The 18,699-nt window shown below is 43.2% G+C and overlaps 1 protein-coding gene across 9 annotated transcripts in view; it reads left to right on the top strand.

The window, feature by feature from the left end:
- Positions 1-18,699, top strand: part of KLHL24 (kelch like family member 24) — a 142,462-nt gene that overhangs the window by 68,952 nt on the left and 54,811 nt on the right. For 4 of the 9 annotated variants that reach the window (XM_073360082.2, XM_073360074.2, XM_073360075.2 and 1 more), the window contains 3 exons: positions 8,017-8,388; positions 10,175-10,410; positions 15,883-16,155. The gene's annotated coding sequence lies outside the window, so the exon portion shown is untranslated. Of the gene's footprint in view, positions 1-5,692; positions 8,389-10,174; positions 10,411-15,882; positions 16,156-18,699 lie in introns of those variants that run through there. The other 5 variants (XM_073360078.2, XM_073360076.2, XM_078854453.1 and 2 more) reach the window with 5 other exon arrangements.

Genomic DNA, 18,699 nt, shown 5'->3' with positions numbered 1-18,699 from the left:
AGAGTTACTACTAAAATTCCAAACCTCTGAGCCTCTTTAAGCAGACTCCAAAGAGATGTTTCATTCTTTCCTCTCCAATGTGGAATAGATTCCCCCAAAAATTACTGCTTTGAGATGCAGGACAGGCAATATTAGGCCTTAGACTTTGACAGGTTTAAGATCCAACGACTAGGAACAGAAAGAAAGATTTTGAAAGCTAGCTAGAGGATTTAGCCACAGAATCCAGTTGAAAGTAATGGGAGCTGGGTGGCTAAATCCTGTCATTGGCTTTGGAAAATCTCAACTAGGAATTTTATAGCCACGGGGAACTGGGAAATCCTCCATTTTAATGTTTCTAACCGTGATAAGCACACCTTGAATCTGTGACAATGTTATTTACAGAAATGGTGTTTTAGAGCTTTTAGAGTTTAGAGTTTTAGGTTTCCAAAATGCATTAGTTGTTTTTCTCTCTCCTTTCAAGGTCTGGAGAATTGGGCCCATGCTATTAAAGGAGCCTGACTTTACAAATGGAGGGAAACGAACAGTAGTGCTGAGATAGGGCTAGATTTTGACTGGCCCTTGTGCAGGCTGCAAGGGTGGAGAGAAAGGAAGCCAGAAATCTCCCTCCTCTTCTCCCCTGTCTGCTGCATTCATCGTCTGTCATTTCTGCATAATTCTACTCATTCTTTATTTGCTCCTTCATGATCTCAGAGCAGAAATGCAGAGGTTGGTGTTGCTGTTGCTACTTCTTGTGGCTGTGAATTCCTCTCCACTTAGGCCCCATCCGTGTCACTAATACGCAGTATTGCCAGCTCCATATGTTCAAAAACCATGAGTCAGTCCCATAAAAATGATATTTTAACCATAATAAATGTTAGATTCTTTTTATTTACCTTCTGGTTTCTGACCCTTCGGGTTCTCATTATCATGCTTTTCTCTATACCATGAGGGCTAGAAACTTTATTTTCTTTTAAAATGAAAGCTGAGATTCTCATGTAAGCACCTGAGCCCAGGAGCTGGAGCTTTAAGAAAAACAGCAAACTTGGAGTTAAATTGCCAGGATGGGCAGCAGTGAATACGACCTTTGGGTTAGGGTCCCATTAACACTACAAAATGAAACGATGCCATAGCTATAGGTCAGTGGAGAACAGTGATGTTACTAGCTCACCAATGAGTATGGGTGACACGGGGAAGGCTCCAGCAGCTTTGGCGGTGTTGAATTGCACTAACATTGATTGGTATCTCTATACCAGTCTTATCTCCATCTATGCCATTGCCAACACATGTGCTGTATCTTCAACTGTTACAAATCTTATCTTTTCTACCAAGCAGCTCTCCTCTATTTCCTCATCACAGTAAGAGTCTGCCTTTGTAGGAATGCTTAATAGTGCCAGAATCCCTTGGTCCATGAGGAAAGATTCACACCAAATTAAGTGATTGGTTGTTCGTGGTTTGTGATTACTTGCATGGGCAGTAGCATCATCAGGCAGTTACACAGTAACAGATTACTGTAGATTAACGGAACAAAATAATCAAAGAACCATTTTTAAGATATCTGAAGCCATCCAGACACTTGGTTTTGCTTTGATCTCGTTAAAACAGGCTGGTTTTTAATGGTTTAACAGATCACCTGTAATTTCAATGAATGAGACCCTGTTATGTGACCTAGACCACTACAATGATCTATTCCTTAATCCTGGCCCATTCTTTCTGTGTTTACTTTCTAGTAATGGCTTCCAAAAAGAGCGCTCTCTTTTTGGCCTTCATAACTTGCTCTGGCTGCAGTCCTTCTTTTCTCATGAATTAACTAATTGCCATTTAAATGAACCTGTTAATTTGGTGGAAACTAAGATGATCTTGTCAATACTCAAGAACTGCTGAGTTCCTTGCCTGTGTTTTCAGTAGGTTTGACCCAACATCCACTAGCTGAAAATAGGTTTCAGAGTAACAGCCGTGTTAGTCTGTATTCGCAAAAAGAAAAGGAGTACTTGTGGCACCTTAGAGACTAACCAATTTATTTGAGCATAAGCTTTCATGAGAAAAAGATCTTCTACACTTTCCACAGTATGCATCCGATGAAGTGAGCTGTAGCTCACGAAAGCTCATGCTCAAATAAATTGGTTAGTCTCTAAGGTGCCACAAGTACTCCTTTTCTTTTAGCTGAAAATAGGAAGTCTCCATTTTAACCAGGGGGACACATGGGATTTTTGTAGGGGAATTGTTTTTAAAATTACACTTGACACTTGTGGACCTAGCTTTATACAAACTTCTAGTAATTGGCTTGTCTGAGTCATCTTGGAGTCCTTTCATAGTTTACTCTTTCTAACCTGGAGTCACTGTCCATTTTATGACCCCATCCTTGAGCCTTGTATTGAGATAGTGTCTGCACCATTCCTCTGGTCATTGTCTGAAGTTGTCAGGCAATTGTTCTTTTGTTGGTACGGGCCCTAACTCGCTCTGCCCCAAATTGCACCTCATTTTTGGCCCCCCCTCCTCACTTTTGAAAAGCACACAACTTTTTTTTTTTAGTATAAATTAGCATTCCCAGCCGTACCTGTATTCCCTTTCCTTCCCATCTGTTTGTTTATGCTTGTATTTCAAGAGGTTCTTATTTCACAGTGTTTGTTTTATTCAGTTGTATGGCACCCAGAGCACTTTGGGTGGGGAGAAATACTGCTATAGAAATAAAATATATTGTTTTCACATTTAAAGAAGCAGAATAGCATTATTAATTGTTGTACTTGTAGCAAAGTAGCTGCCACAAGCCACATTCAGAGCCAGGAATCATAGACTCATAGAACATCAGGGTTGGAAGGGACCTCAGGAGGTCATCTAGTCCAACCCCCTGCTCAAAGCAGGGCCAATCCCCAACTAAATCATCCCAGCCAGGGCTTTCTCAAGCCTGACCTTAAAAACTTCAAAGGAAGAAGATTCCACGACCTCCCTAGGTAACACATTCCAGTGCTTCACCACCCTCCTGGTGAAAAAGATTTTCCTAATATCCAACCTAAACCTCCCCCACTGCAACTTGAGACCATTACTCCTCGTTCTGTCATCTGCTACCACTGAGAACAGTCTAGATCCATTCTCTTTGGAACCCCCTTTCAGGTAGTTGAAAGCAGCTATCAAATCCCCCCTCATTCTTCTCTTCCACAGACTAAACAATCCCAATTCCCTCAGCCTCTCCTCATAAGTCATGTGTTCCAGTCCCCTAATCATTTTTGTTGCCCTCCTCTGGACGCTTTCCAATTTTTTCACATCTTTCTTGCAGTGTGGGGCCCAAAACTGGACACAGTACTCCAGATGAGGCCTCACCAATGTCGAATAGAGGGGAACGATCACGTCCCTCGATCTGCTGGCAATGCCCGTAATTATACAGCCCAAAATGCCGTTAGCCTTCTTGGCAACAAGGGCACACTGTTGACTCATATCCAGCTTCTTGTCCTCTGTAACCCCTAGGTCCTTTTCTGTGGAACTGCTGCCTAGCTGGTCGGTCCCTAGTCTGTAGCAGTGCGTGGGATTCTTCTGTCCTAAGTGCAGGACTCTGCACTTGTCCTTGTTAAACCTCATCAGATTTCTTTTGGCCCAATCCTCTAATTTGTCTAGGTCCCTCTGTATCCTAGCCCTACCCTCCAGCGTATTTACCTCTCCTCCCAGTTTAGTGTCATATGCAAACTTGCTGAGGGTGCAATCCACACCATCCTCCACAACATTAATGAAGATATTGAACAAAACTGGCCCCAGGATTGACCCTTAGGACACTCTGCTTGATACCAGCTGCCAACTAGACATGGAGCCATTGATCACTACCTGTTGAGCCCGACGATCTAGCCAGCTTTCTATCCACCTTATAGTCCATTCATCCAGCCCATACTTCTTTAACTTGCTGGCAAGAATACTGTGGGAGACAGTGTCAAAAGCTTTGCTAAAGTCAAGGAATAACACGTCCACAGCTTTCCCCTCATCCACAGAGCCAGTTATCTCATCATGGAAGGCAATTAGATTAGTCAGGCATGACTTGCCCTTGGTGAATCCATGCTGACTGTTCCTGATCACTTTCCTCTCATGTAAGTGCTTCAGAATTGATTCCTTGAGGACCTGCTCCATGATTTTTCCAGGGACTGAGGTGAGGCTGACTGGCCTGTAGTTCCCCAGATCCTCCTCCTTCCCTTTTTTAAAGATGGGCACTACATTAGCCTTTTTCCAGTCGTCCAGGACCTCCCCCGATCGCCATGAGTTTTCAAAGATAATGGCCAATGTCTCTGCAATCACATACACCAACTCCTTTAGCACTCTTGATGCAGCGCATCCAGCCCCATGGACGTGTGCTTGTCCAGCTTTTCTAAATAGTCCCGAACCACTTCTTTCTCCACAGAGGGTTGGTCACCTCCTCCCCTTGCTGTGCTGCCCAGTGCAGCAGTCTGGGAGCTGACCTTGTTCGTGAAGACAGAGGCAAAAAAAGCATTGAGTACATTAGCTTTTTCAACATCCTCTGTCACTAGGTTGCCTACCTAATTCAGTAAGAGGCCCACACTTTCCTTGACTTTCTTCTTTTTGCTAACATGCCTGAAGAAACCCTTCTTGTTACTCTTAACATCTCTTGCTAGCTGCAACTCCAGGTGTGACTTGGCCGTCCTGATTTCACTCCTGTATGCCTGAACAATATTTTTATACTCTTCCCTGGTCATTTGTCCAATCTTCCACTTCTTGTAAGCTTCTTTTTTGTGTTTAAGATCAGCAAGGATTTCACTGTTAAGCCAAGCTGGTCGCCTGCCGTATTTACTATTCTTTCTACACATCGGGATGGTTTGTCTCTGTAACCTCAATAAGAATTCTTTAAAATACAGCCAGCTCTCCTGGGCTCCTTTCCCCCTCATGTTATTCTCCCAGGGGATCCTGCCCATCAGTTCCCTGAGGGAGTCAAAGTCTGAAGTCTAGGGTCCATATTCTGCTGCTCTCCTTTCTTCCTTGTGTCAGATCCTGAACTCCACCATCTCATGGTCACTGCCTCCCAGGTTTCCATCCACTTTTGCTTCCCCTACTAATTCTTCCCAGTTTGTGAGCAGAAAGTCAAGAAGAGCTCTGCCCCTATTTGGTTCCTCCAGCACTTGCACCAGGAAATTGTCCCTGAGGACCATTGTGCTGATTGCTGTACAGTCAAAGTCTTTTACTCTGTGTTTGAAGAGTTTACCATCTAAGAGAAGATGCAACAAGTTGGTGGAAAGAACAGGGGTATGCGGAGGTAGATCAGGGAAACAGTAATAAGAAACATAGACCAACTATATGACTGCAGATGTCCCTACCTACCAGCCTTCCCCACAGAGTGGTCTGTCCCTTCTCCTGGGAGGAGGAGGTTCTTTCCTCTATTCCTTTGACTTGCTACAGATCCTTGAGGAGGAGACATAGATGCTCCCCTTCCCTCGGTCTTTTAGGGCACTGGGTCTTCAAAAGAGAAAGAGCAGCAGTGGGGTCCCCGTCGCCCTGAGATAGGACAGTCTAATTGTGTGGGCCTTGTACTTGAAAACAGGAAGAGAAATGAGACCCTTAAAGTGAGGGCCACTTTTAAAAAAAGAGTGCAGCCATCTTTTGTTTTAAACTAGTCCTCAACGTGAAGGTGGCTCTTCAAACAATTTCTGCACTATGTGAGTCACAAACAGGCTCTCTCTTTAATATCAGGCTCCCTCCTGCTTTAATTTATTTAAATACATAAATAACAAGCTGTCCCGGACACTTGTAGGGGTCCCAGCTCTCCAGGATTGTCCTGAAGGGTCCAGGAATTAAAGATTAATCTTTAATTAAAGATTATGTCATGTGATGAAACCTCCAGGAATATAGCCAACCAAAATTGGCAATCCGAGATGCTTTTCTAGTGCTAGCTGCCATGGCATCTATTTGGATTTGAAAGCAGCTGTTTCTCTCCCGGTTGCTGGAGCATGGCCACTTATGTTTGAATACTTCTTCCTCCAAATAAATGACACCTCTGATCTCTATAAGTGGACAGAAAGAGTTGAGGCCACACTGGGAAAAAAGAGGACGGTTGTCCTCAAGAATGGTTTGATTTTGTATTCCTTGTGCACCTCAAACTTTCATTGAAGTCTGGTTCTGGCCCCAAGAGTGAAATGTCAGAAAGGTAGCTCCAATAAGGAAAGTAAGTACAGCTTTGCCACCAGTTTAGTGACTGAGTAGACCACGCTCACCAGAACAGGAACCGCAGCTCTTCAGATGTAGGATGACCATATTTCCCTATATTAAATATGAGACACCTGGTAAAATTACTTGTATTCATGCAAGTTCAACAGCAATCAATCAGAACTATGCAGTGCAAACGTTCAAATTAACATCAAGTTGGCTGAGCCCCTGTTAAAAATAAATACTACGGTAGTTGGATTCTTTTTATTTACCTTCTTATCTTTAAGGCTTTCGGTTTCACACGGGGAGGAGGGGGGAAGGGAGGACCTGGCCCGTGTCTTTGCAGAGCTCATCTCTTCCCCCACTTCCCCCCCCCCCCCCCATCTCCTGTGGCTGGAAGCAGCTTGTCCCTTCCTGCCCACACATGTTGAAAGGCAGCTAACACCTCCAGGCTGCTGCTGACCACTGACATAACCCAGCCGCCTCCTGTCCCCCAACTACAGCGCAGACAGGAAGGGGTGAAGCCCTATGGATGCGGTGTGCACTAGGGCCCAGGGAACTTGACTGCAGGGGCTTCAGGGAACCTGGCCAGAGATGTGGCTCAGCTTCTCCTCTCCCCACCACGCCACCCCTCCCCCACCATGCCGCCACTCCAGAACTTAGCTGAGGGGCAGAGAGGCTACCCCACGCCAGCGCTGTGCAGGGGTTTGGCACATGTAGGACTTGGCTCCTCCTGACCAGCGCCCCAGGCCACAGGGTCTTGGGCTTTCCCGGGGTACCTGCCCAGCCAGAGGCAGTGGGGGAAGGAAGGAGCCTGTCTGCCAGGCTGTTGGTGAGCTGAGTGCTCCAACCAGAGGCTGGTTCTCTGCACAGTGCTGGGAGCAGGGCATGCCCTGCTGGGGGGGATCTGTAGGAGCAGCAGGGTTGGAGGGCAGAGGAGCAAAGCAGGGAGAGGATAGTGAGAGGCAGAACACATAAAGGGCTGATGAGTGGGTAGCAGAGGTGAAATGTAACTGGCTGCTGACTGGCGCCTGCCCACACTCACCAGTCACCAAAGCTCACAGCCAGTGCCATCCGGAAATGGGATGGGGGGAAGGGCCCTGATGGCCGAGAGCTGGCATGCAGCGGGGGCTGAGCTGACAGACCAGCAAGAGGAGTGGCTGGCCACGTGCGCGGCATTTTCGCCCCACCACCAGCCTTGCACACCCACCCCCATCGTCAGCTACTGGACACCCCCACTCACTGCTGCTGGAATGGCAGCTGGCAAGCAGGGATCCAGCCAGCAGCAGTACCCACCAGTACTGATGGGGCGGTGAGGAGACAGAAAATAGGGATATTTGGCCCGTTATTAAGAAAAAGTCAGGACACCTGCTGTAGAGCTTAAATACGGGACTGTCCCTTCAAAAACAGGACATCTGGTCACCCTATTCAGATGAATAAAAGATGGTATGTGTAGAAAGCTGTACAATGGAGGTGCTTGCAGTTTGTGATGAAGTATATGAATGTTTGACATTTCAAGAGGGAGTGTGATGTAAATGAGGGGAACTTGAACCCCAAACCACAGGAAACGCACCTGGTTTCAGATTTTATGGCAGAGCTGCAGATCAATCCTATGCTGAGTTTTAAGTTTAATTACTGTTTGTAAACCTCAGCCGATTCTGAGCAAACTTACCTGTGTACCACTCTGTACCTCGTAGCAGCACTTTGGAACCCCCATATTCACCCCTGTAATATAATTATGATATATTTCATACAAAGCATGCCATGTAAGATATATGGAAGGTCATGATCTGCTGACACCCATTGTTCTGTCCAAATATGTATATCGTTAGTGTGTATGAAGTTATGAGATTTTGCTGTATGGTTGTTACTAATATATGTTGTAAGTTTGAGAGTCTCTACTGCTAGGTGGTGATCCACTCCCAGGAGGATGTTAAGTGACCACTAATCAGCAGGGGAGTTGTAAACAAGGGCTTTAAAATACTGTAATAGGGCTGCCCAAGCATCACACAATGGAGGATTGCTCAACCTTGTGACTCAGCAAAGCCCACCAGGACATGTCTGGGCTAGTGTTTTCCAGGCACATGGACTGAGGATATAAAATAGGGGACAATGGCATCATGCTTTGGCCTTTCTTTGCCCCCCCTCCCCGGCCCCCATACCTATGCTGGAAGCAGCAAGAATGCTGGGAAGACAAAGACAAACTGAGGAGACTGGTCCCAGGCTAAAAGGGGAAGCCTGTGTATGAAGAACTATAACCTACCTGCAACATCCAGTGGGGTGAGAAAAACTGCTTGATCTAAATACTGCCTAGTGTAATAAGGTTTAAGTTTTAGACTGTGCACTTACCTTTTATTTTCTTTGGTAACTACCTCTAACCTTTTGTGCCTACCACTTAAAATCACTTAAAATCTATCTTTCTGTAGTTAATAAATCTGTTTTATATTTTACCTAAAACCGTGTGTTTTGCTTGAAGTGCTAGGGAAATCTCAGCTAAGTTTTTTTTTGTTGTTTTTTTTTTTTTTTACAAAGGCTAGTGTGCCTCCTTGCCACATTGAGGGAGGGTTGGATGGGGTAATAAATTTATACTGGTCGGGTTTCTGAGCAGGGCAAGATGGTATATTCCAGGTGTGCAAGGCTCGGGGCTTGGGAGATTTGCTGGTGATTTGCTTTCTCTGTGTGATTCATGAGTGGCTCAGGGAGCATTTGTGCAATCTAGCTGGGTATGGGACTTCACATGCAGTTGTGCAATGGAACCCCAAACCACAGGAAACATACCCAGTTTCAGATTTCATGGCAGACCTGCAGATCAATCCTGTGCTGAGTTTCAAGTTTTATTACTGTTCGTAAATCTCAGCCAGTTGTGAGTAAACCTACTTGACAGATGAGTTCACATCAAAAGTGAAACTCAGAAGTTTTGCCTATACGTTGCTTTGATTTTGGGGGTTCATTTGGCCCAAAGGTGTGACCACAGGCTTAAATGGTGTCACAGAAATGCTGGGTCTGTCATTGCCAGCTGATAGAATTTCATTAGTTTATAACAAAAGTTTCCAACTCCGACAGGCTATTTAGACACATTTACAATTACCTTGATTTGCTGAGGAGGCAAGAAGAAGGGAGGCCAATGCAATGCTCCATTTGCTATCAGAATATCACACTTACCAACATCCAGGCCGTGTATGCTTGAATCTGCCTTGGTGCAAACACACATGGACCAAAACCAAAGAAAAGGGTCACATAGAGCCCAATCCCACATGACTGAAGCCAAATGGAAGTTTTCCTATTCAACAAGAATAGCATCAGGCCCATGAGCCCCTGTGACTAATGATAACGTACAATTTCATCATCATTAATTATATTTAATTGCTGTCTCCAGTAGGAGTAAAGTTAACTTGTGGTGCTAGCTAACTCGGGATCACTTACATAGTTCCAGCCTCATTCTCTGAGAAACAAGACCAGCTCTCCAGATATTAACATGCTTGGTCAGGTTTTTTTTAGTTGGACAATCAAATCTTTGGCTATTTAATGCTTCTGGCTTCCCTTTTTGATTTAATAAAAAGTGAAAACTGCAAGCTTCGTAATTGTGGTGACTGGCTGTTGAAAGCTGCAGCAGTGTCATCGCTGGGGGAAAGTACAGGAGCAAAGAGGGGAAGGGGTGCATGTCCAGCCATGAAGCCTAAAATATTTAAAACAATAAACAGATAATTCTTGGTAGAAGTGCTGTTTTTAATTTGTGTGTCTGTCTGATTCTCTATTTATGGCATATTTCCCTTTATTTTTGCCTGTAGAGCTATTTTATTTAGCACTACATTATGCATTAAAGATCTTCAACTCGACAGTGAAGAGAATGGTCCAGTGACAGGGGCTCCTAGGCACTAGGAAAATACAAATAATCATAATAACTTAATACAATGAAAACAGATTATCATTCTTGGATAATTGTGGATTTTGGGTGTTTGGGTTATATGACTTCCAAAAAGAAACAAGTTCCAGAAAGTTTATAATACCTGTTGCAAAATAAATGTTTTTGCTGAAGAGGGCTTTGTTTTTGTCCCCCTTTTGCAAGGAATCTAACACACTTTCGGACTTGACCTTGGGTTACATTGTTACTCCTCATGTGCTCATTACCGGAATATCATCATACATCCATAGTATCTATGGCTCCTAATTTCCATTAAATCCTGAAATACCTTTGTGGATTTGAGCCTATAACCCTAACTCTGACTCTACACTAAGAAAACAGTGCAACAAAGGACAGAGTAAATGCAGTACTTCACAACTTCCTAAAGTTTTTGGAGAAATGTAAGTACCATAATTAAACCAAAATACACACACACACACACACATATATATATATATATATTAGGGCTGTCAAGTTATTAAAAAATAATCATAATTAATCGCACAATTAAAAAAATTAATCACGATTAATCGTGCGATTAATCACACTGTTAAACAATAATAGAATACCATTTATTTGAATATTTTTGGATGTTTTCTACATTTTCAAATATATTATTTCAATTACAACACAGAATACAAAGTGAAGGACGTCCCATCACTCTCACAGATCTTCAGAAACAGGCCAGTCCTTGCTTACAGACAGCCCCCCAACCGGAAGCAAATACTCACCAGCAACCACACACCACACAACAAAAACACTAACCCAGGAACCTATCCTTGCAATAAAGCCCGTTGCCAACTGTGTCCCCATATCTATTCAGGGGACACCATCATAGGGCCTAATCACATCAGCCACACTATTAGAGGCTCGTTCACCTGCACATCTACCAATATGATATATGCCATCATGTGCCAGCAATGCCCCTCTGCCATGTACATTGGCCAAACTGGACAGTCTCTACGTAAAAGAATAAATGGACACAAATCAGACATCAAGAATTATAACATTCAAAAACCAGTGGGAGAACACTTCAATCTTTCTGGTCACTCAATTGCAGACTTAAAAGTCGCAATTCTCAACAAAAAAGCTTCAAAAACAGACTCCAATGAGAGATTGCTGAATTGGAATTAATTTGCAAACTGGACACCATTAAATTAGGTTTGAATAAAGACTGTGAGTGGATGGGTCATTACACAAAGTAAAACTATTTCCCCATGTTTATTCCCCCCCATCCCCCACTGTTCATCACACGTTCTTGTCCACTGCTGGAAATGGCCCACCTTGATTATCACTACAAAAGGTTTTTTTTCTCTCCTGCTGGTAATCACTAACCTTACCTGATCACTCTCATTACAGTGTGTATGGTAACACCTATTGTTTCATGTTCTCTGTGTATATAAAATCTCCCCACTGTATTTTCCACTGTATGCAGCCGATGAAGTGAGGTGTAGCTCACGAAAGCTTATGCTCAAATAAATTTGTTAGTCTCTAAGGTGCCACAAATACTCCTTTTCTTTTTTTAAAGTGTACACTGCTCATTTTATATTTATTTTTATTACAATTATTTGCACTGTAAAAAACCAAAAGAAATAGCATTTTTCAATTCACCTAATACAAGTACTATAGTGCAATCTCTTTATCATGAAAGTAGAACTTACAAATGTAGAATTATATACAAAAAAACTGCATTCAAAAATAAAACCATGTAAACTTTTAGAGCCTGCAAGTCCAATCGCTCAGACAAACAAGTTTGGTTACAATTTGCAGGAGATAATGCTCCCCGCTTCTTGTTTACAATGTCACCTGAAAGTGAGAACAGACGTTCACATGGGACTGTTGTAGCCGGTGCCACAAGATATTTACGTGCCAGATGCGCTAAAGATTCATATGTCCCTTCATGTTTCAACCACCATTCCAGAGGACACGTCCATGCTGATGACGGGTTCTGCTCGATAACAATCCAAAGCAGTGCAAACTGATGTATGTTCATTTTTATCATCTGAGTCAGATGCCACCAGCAGAAGGTTGATTTTCTTTTTTGGTGGTTTGGGTTCTGTAGTTTCCACATCTGAGTGTTGCTCTTTTAAATCTTCTGAAAGCATGCTCCACACCTCGTCCATCTCAGATTTTGGATGGCACTTCAGATTCTTAAACCTTGGGTCGAATGCTGTAGTTATTTTTAGAAATCTCACATCGGTACCTTCTTTGCGTTTTGTCAAATCTGCAGTGAAAGTGTTCTTAAAATGAACATGTGCTGGCTGTGTCATTCTCCAAGACTGCTATGACATGAAATATATGGCAGAATGCAGGTAAAACAGAACAGGAGACATACAATTCTCCCGCAAGCAGTTCAGTCACAAATATAATTAACACATTATTTTTTTTAACAAGCATCATCAGCAGGGAAGCATCTCCTCTGGAATGGTTAGGCATACGAATGTTTAGCATATCTGACATGTAAATACCTTGCAATGCCAGCTACAAAAGTGCCATGCGAATGCCTGTTCTCACTTTCAGGTGACATTGTAAACAAGAAGCGGGCAGTATTATCCCCTGCAAATTTTAACCAAACTTGTTTGTCTGAGCGATTGGCTGAAGTAGGACTGAGTGGACTTTTAGGCTCGAAAGTTTTACATTGTATTACTTTTGAATGCAGTTATTTTTTTGTACATAATTCTACATTTGTAAGTTCAACTTTCCTGATAAAGAGATTGCACTACAGTACTTGGATGAGTTGAATTGAAAAATACTATTTCTTTTACCATTTTTACAGTGAAAATATTTGTACTAAAATATAAAATGAGCACTGTACACTTTGTATTCTATGTTGTAATTGAAATCAATACATTTGAAAATGTAGAAAACATCCAAAAATATTGAATAAATGTCAATTGGTATTCTATTGTTTAACAGTGCAATTAATCACAATTAATTTTTTTGAGTTAATCGTGTGAGTTAACTGCAATTAATTGACAGCCCTAACATATATACATACACTCATTTTTATATTATTCTGTGTGGGGGATACACTGTGGAAATGTAAATCTTACCAATTATCAAAATAATAGAAATATTACTATCTTGATTATACATAATTCTGACTTATTGTTGGAAATATATTGTAATTCAGTAGTTAGTATCATTAAAGGAAGTGTACCGATACAAAAATGAAAGGTAGAATTGCTGAAAAAGATTGAAATATTTCTGGACATAGAAAGGACATTTTTTGAGAATTCCTTAACTTTATATTTCTCAGATTGTAAGGCATTATTTATATGTTTTAATTTGATTAGAGTAACCTAAGTTGAGCATAAATGTAGGCTTTTATTCAATGGATATTATAGATTCATAGATTCCAAGACCAGAAGAGACCATGATCATCTAGTCTGACCTCCTGCATAACACAAGCTATAGAATTTCATACAATATATGAGAATGCCTGCCCACAAGTGCCACAGCTTAATTCCTGTTCTGCCTCCCTCCCACCTTGGCTTCCCTGTGGACCTACTGAAGTCCACAGGTTTTCAGCAGAATCTTAGTAGGTCAGCAGGAACTATGGACCTGATGGGGACTCCACTAAAGATTTTGTGGATCAAGAAGCCTGTAGGGAGGTAAACAGGGGCACTAGGACAGCTGCAGAAGTCAAGGAAAGACTATGGAGTTTTGGAGCTCTGCAAGTACTCTGAACTTTTAAACTAGTGATCGGCAACCTTTGGCACACGGCCCGCCAGTGTAAGCCCCCTGGCGGGCTGGGCTGGTTTGTTTACCTGCCGCGTCCACAGGTTTGGCCAACCATGGCTCCCCCTGGCCGCGTTTCGCCATTCCAGGACAATGGGGGCTGCGGGAATGGCATGGGCGAAGGGATGTGCTGGCCACTGCTTCCCACAGCCCCCATTGGCCTGGAACGGCGAACCGCGACCAGTCGGAGCCATGATCAGCCAAACCTGCAGACACCAGCTGGTAAACAAACCTGCCTGGCCCACCAGGGGGCTTACCCTGGCGGGCCGTGTGCCAAAGGTTGCCGGTCCCTGTTTTAAACTTAGGATCTCTCCAGGAGTACATGAAAGTGGAGCCCAGCTGGCTATGTTGAGAGTTGCTGATGCTCTGAAGTGATCAGCGGTGTTTCTGAGTAGGTGTGATTTTGAGGAGTTTCATTCCAGAGAGAATGGTGACCGAAAAGTCATGAGAGGCTTGAAAATGCTTATAAAATCTAAGGGCTCATCACTTCTAATCCATGTGTCCCATACTTAAAAAATGCTAAAAACATTCTCCTCCTAACTTAAATTGATTTTTAAAAAAGTAATACTGTTCCTGTTGAAAAGTAAGAGGGAGAGCTTTTTTTTTAAAAAAAAAAAAGTCTTCTAGTGGACGTTCCGTTTCTATGATAGCTGTCTCCAATGAGAGATTGGAAAGTCTGAGAATTTTATCCAGGCTGATAGATTCCCACCCTGTTTACCCTTCCTCATAGGAGAAGAGATGGACATTATTAGATTTTTTTATATTTTGTTTGTTCAAAAATATGTTTGTAGAAATAACAAAAATAAAACTACAACCATCTAAAGAAAGAAGACATAACAAAGCCATTTGTATTTGCCTTTTTATTGCTTCCTGTCTACAGTAATGACCTGTTCTTCATTTCACTTCCCCTATCCTTCTAAAACTACTAAAAACTCCTCTTTCACATGTACATAAAAGTTAATATTCTATAGCTTAAACGGCCAAGGAGTTCTATGCACCTAGTGATAACAATTTTTTATCTTCCATTTCCTTCTATAGATTCAGCAACATAGTGATCAGATTTATACTGGAAAAGCCATACGGTGAACAATGAGCTAGCACAAAGTAGTGTTTTTTGTCAGAAATCCATACTGTCTCACAAATACTATTTTTAAAATTTTTCTGCCAAATTAGGCTGCTTTTGTATTGGATAGATCTGAGAAAAGAGTAGAATCAGACAGTAAAACACAAATTCTGTCTATTAAAAGTGGCAAAATTCCCACTTTTGTTAAATGTGTTTTTCTAGGATCAGTGTAGCTGCTATTTTCTTTCCTTTCTTCATATTACAAAGCTTTATTCAAGAGTGAAGTCCAGAAGTGACTAGGATCTGGCCCTGCATTTTGAAGGGAACTGAGGGAAGCAGACTATTATTTTCCTTGGAAATATTTTGCACCCAGGAATCATTCAGATTAAGGCCCCAATTCAGCAAAACAGGTGCTTAAATCCCATTACTTCAATGCATTTCTGGACCCTAACTGTACCCTCAAACTGGGTCAGGTTGAGAATTTTGTTTGATTTGGAATTACCTGTTTATTATGATTGCATAAATCAACCAATTATACTGTTGTGCAAAAGCAGGTAAGTATTGGTTTCAGTAATTAACCAGAAAAAAAAATTGCTAAAGGAGTATCATTACTGTGCTTTGATTTTTGTTGTTTTCATATCCAGCTGTCTCAAGTTGGCCAGCCACAAAATCAGTGGTAACTTCTGAAAATGTTGGCCTACGTGCTTAGCACCTACTTAGATCTTTGAAAAATAATAATTAATGAAGCTATTATAGAAATGAGTAATTATTAATCGTTGACTTCAACTTCTTAGGCAACATACAAAAACTTATTTTGAGAGAAATGCTAAGGACAGCTTGAGAAATGCCAAACAAGCTTGGTAATGCAATAATAAAGGCTAACAGCAGCTAATAGCAACCCAACAAGATATTTACCGCAGGACAAGCAGCTGTAATTTCTGACAGGGGTGTGTGTGTATGTGAAGAGAGAGAGAGATGAAATGAAAATCACCTTTATTCATATAAAATCACATTGAAAACTATTTTAAAATGTTATAAAATCACAATATTGTTTGTCTTTCTCCCACAGGACAGAAGTGACTTTGTCTGTACAAAGTGCAAGCTGTTCTCCATACTGGAAGAGAAGGTTCAAGGTCTGGAAAAACAAGTATCGACCCTGCGTTGCATAAGAGAAACTGAAGATTTCCTGGACAGACGTCAGGATACGCTTCTACGGGCACAATGTTCTGAAGATTCAGAGCAGGCTGTGCAGCGGGGACAGGAGGACGGTGAAGAAAATTGACAGCATGTGACCTCCAGAAGAAGAAAGGGGAGCATCCATGTACCAGCAGCACAGATACAGGTAAGCAACCGTTTTCATGTTCTCTCCACAGGTATTAATGCGGAGAGTGGACTAGATGATACATCTGAAGGAAGGGAACAGAAGCAGACTCCGCCGATTGGAAGGCATGAGATGCACTGTCCTAGGGATGGGGGTTCCACGACCACCGCTCCCAAGAGGAGGAGGTGGGTGGTGGTGGTCAGGGACTCTCTCCTCAGGGGGACTGAGTCATCTATCTGCCGCCCCGACTGGGAAAACCAAGAAGTCTGCCGCTTGCCAGGAGCTAGGATTCACGATGTGATGGAGAGTCTGCCGACACTCATCAAGCGCTCGGGTCGCTACCCCTTCCTGCGTCTCCACGTGGGCACCAATGATACTGCTAAGAATGATCTTGAGCTGATCACTGAGGACTACGTGGCTCTGGGAAGAAGGATAAAGGAGTTTGAGGCGCAAGTGGTGTTTTTGTCCATCCTCCCCGTAGAAGGAAAAGGCCTGGGTAGAGACCGTCGAATCGTGGAAGTCAACGAATGGCTACACAGGTGGTGTCGAAGAGAAGGCTTTGGATTCTTTGACCATGGGATGGTGTTCCAAGAAGGAGGAGTGCTAGGCAGAGACAGGCTCCACCTAAGAAAGAGAGGGAAGAGCATCTCTGCAAGCAGGCTGGCTGACCTAGTGAGGAGGGCTTTAAACTAGGTTCACCGGGGGAAGGAGACCAAAGCCCTGAGGTAAGTGGGGACGTGGGATACCGGGAGGAAGCAAGAGCAGGAGAACGTGAAAGGGGAGGGCTCCTGCCTCATACTAAGAAAGCAGGACAAACAGCAAGTTATCTCAAGTGCCTGTACACAAATGCAAGAAGCCTGGGAAACAAGCAGGGAGAACTAGAAGTCCTGGCACAGTCAAGGAATTATGATGTGATTGGAATAACAGAGACTTGGTAGGATAACTCACATGACTGGAGTACTGAACTGAAGTACTGTTCAGGAAAGACAGGCAGGGCAGAAAAGGTGGGGGAGTTGCATTGTATGTAAGAGAGCAGTATGACTGCTCAGAGGTCGGTATTAAACTGCAGAAAAACCTGAGTGTCTCTGGATTAAGTTTAGAAGCATGAGCAACAGGGTGATGTCGTGGTGGGAGTCTGCTATAGGCCACCGGACCAGGGGGATGAGGTGGACAAGGCTTTCTTCCGGCAACTAACGAAAGTTACTAGATAGCAGGCCCTGGTTCTTATGGGAGACTTCAATCACCCTGAAATCTGCTGGGAGAGCAATACAGCGGTGCACGGACAATCCAGGAAGTTTTTGGAAAGTGTAGGGGACAATTTCCTGGTGCAAGTGATGGAGGAACCAACTAGAGGCAGAGCTCTTCTTGACCTGCTGCTCACAAACCGGGAAGAATTAGTAGGGAAAGCAAAAGTGGATGGGAACCTGGGAGGCAGTGACCATGAGATGGTCAAGTTCAGGATCCTGACACAAGGAAGAAAGGAGAGCAGCAGAATATGGACCCTAGACTTCAGAAAAGCAGACTTTGACAACCTCAGGGAACTGATGGGCAGGATCCCCTGGGAGAATAACATGAGGGGGAAAAGAGTCCATGAGAGCTGGCTATATTTTAAAGAATCCTTATTGAGGTTACAGGGACAAACCATCCCGATGTGTAGAAAGAATAGTAAATATGGCAGGCGACCAGCTTGGCTTATCAGTGAAATCCTTGCTGATCTTAAACACAAAAAAGAAGCTACAAGAAGTGGAAGATTGGACAAATGACCAGGGAAGAATATAAAAATATTGCTTGGGCATGCAGGAGTGAAATCAGGAAGACCAAGTCACACCTGGAGTTGCAGCTAGCAAGAGATGTTAAGAGTAACAAGAAGGGTTTCTTCAGGCATGTTAGCAAAAAGAAGAAAGTCAAGGAAAGTGTGGGCCCCTTACTGAATGAGGGAGGCAACCTAGTGACAGAGGATGTTGAAAAAGCTAATGTATTCAATGCTTTTTTTGCCTCTGTCTTCACGAACAAGGTCAGCTCCCAGACTGCTGCACTGGGCAGCACAGCATGGGGAGGAGGTGACCAGCCCTCTGTGAAGAAAGAAGTGGTTCGGGACTATTTAGAAAAGCTGGATGAGCACAAGTCCATGGGGCCGGATGCACTGCATCCAAGAGTGCTAAAGGAGTTGGCGGATGTGATTGCAGAGCCATTGGCCGTTATCTTTGAAAACTCATGGTGATTGGGGGAGGTCCCAGATGACTAAAAAAAGGCTAATGTAGTGCCCATCTTTAAAAAAGGGAAGGAGGAGGATCTGGGGAGCTACAGGCCAGTCAGCCTCACCTCAGTCCCGAGAAAAATCATGGAGCAGGTCCTCAAGGAATCAATTCTGAAGCACTTACATGAGAGGAAAGTGATCAGGAACAGTCAGCATGGATTCACTAAGGGCAAGTCATGCCTGACTAATCTAATTGCCTTCTATGACAAGATAACTGGCTCTGTGGATAAGGGGAAAGCAGTGGACGTGTTGTTCTTTGACTTTAGCAAAGCTTTTGACACTGTCTCCCACAGTATTCTTGCCAGCAA

The sequence above is a fragment of the Lepidochelys kempii genome, chromosome 9 (genome assembly GCF_965140285.1).
Source record: "Lepidochelys kempii isolate rLepKem1 chromosome 9, rLepKem1.hap1, whole genome shotgun sequence".
NCBI lineage: Eukaryota > Metazoa > Chordata > Testudines > Cheloniidae > Lepidochelys > Lepidochelys kempii.
Note: the sequence above shows the minus strand (reverse complement) of the source record. Positions and strands in the feature narration are given on the sequence as shown.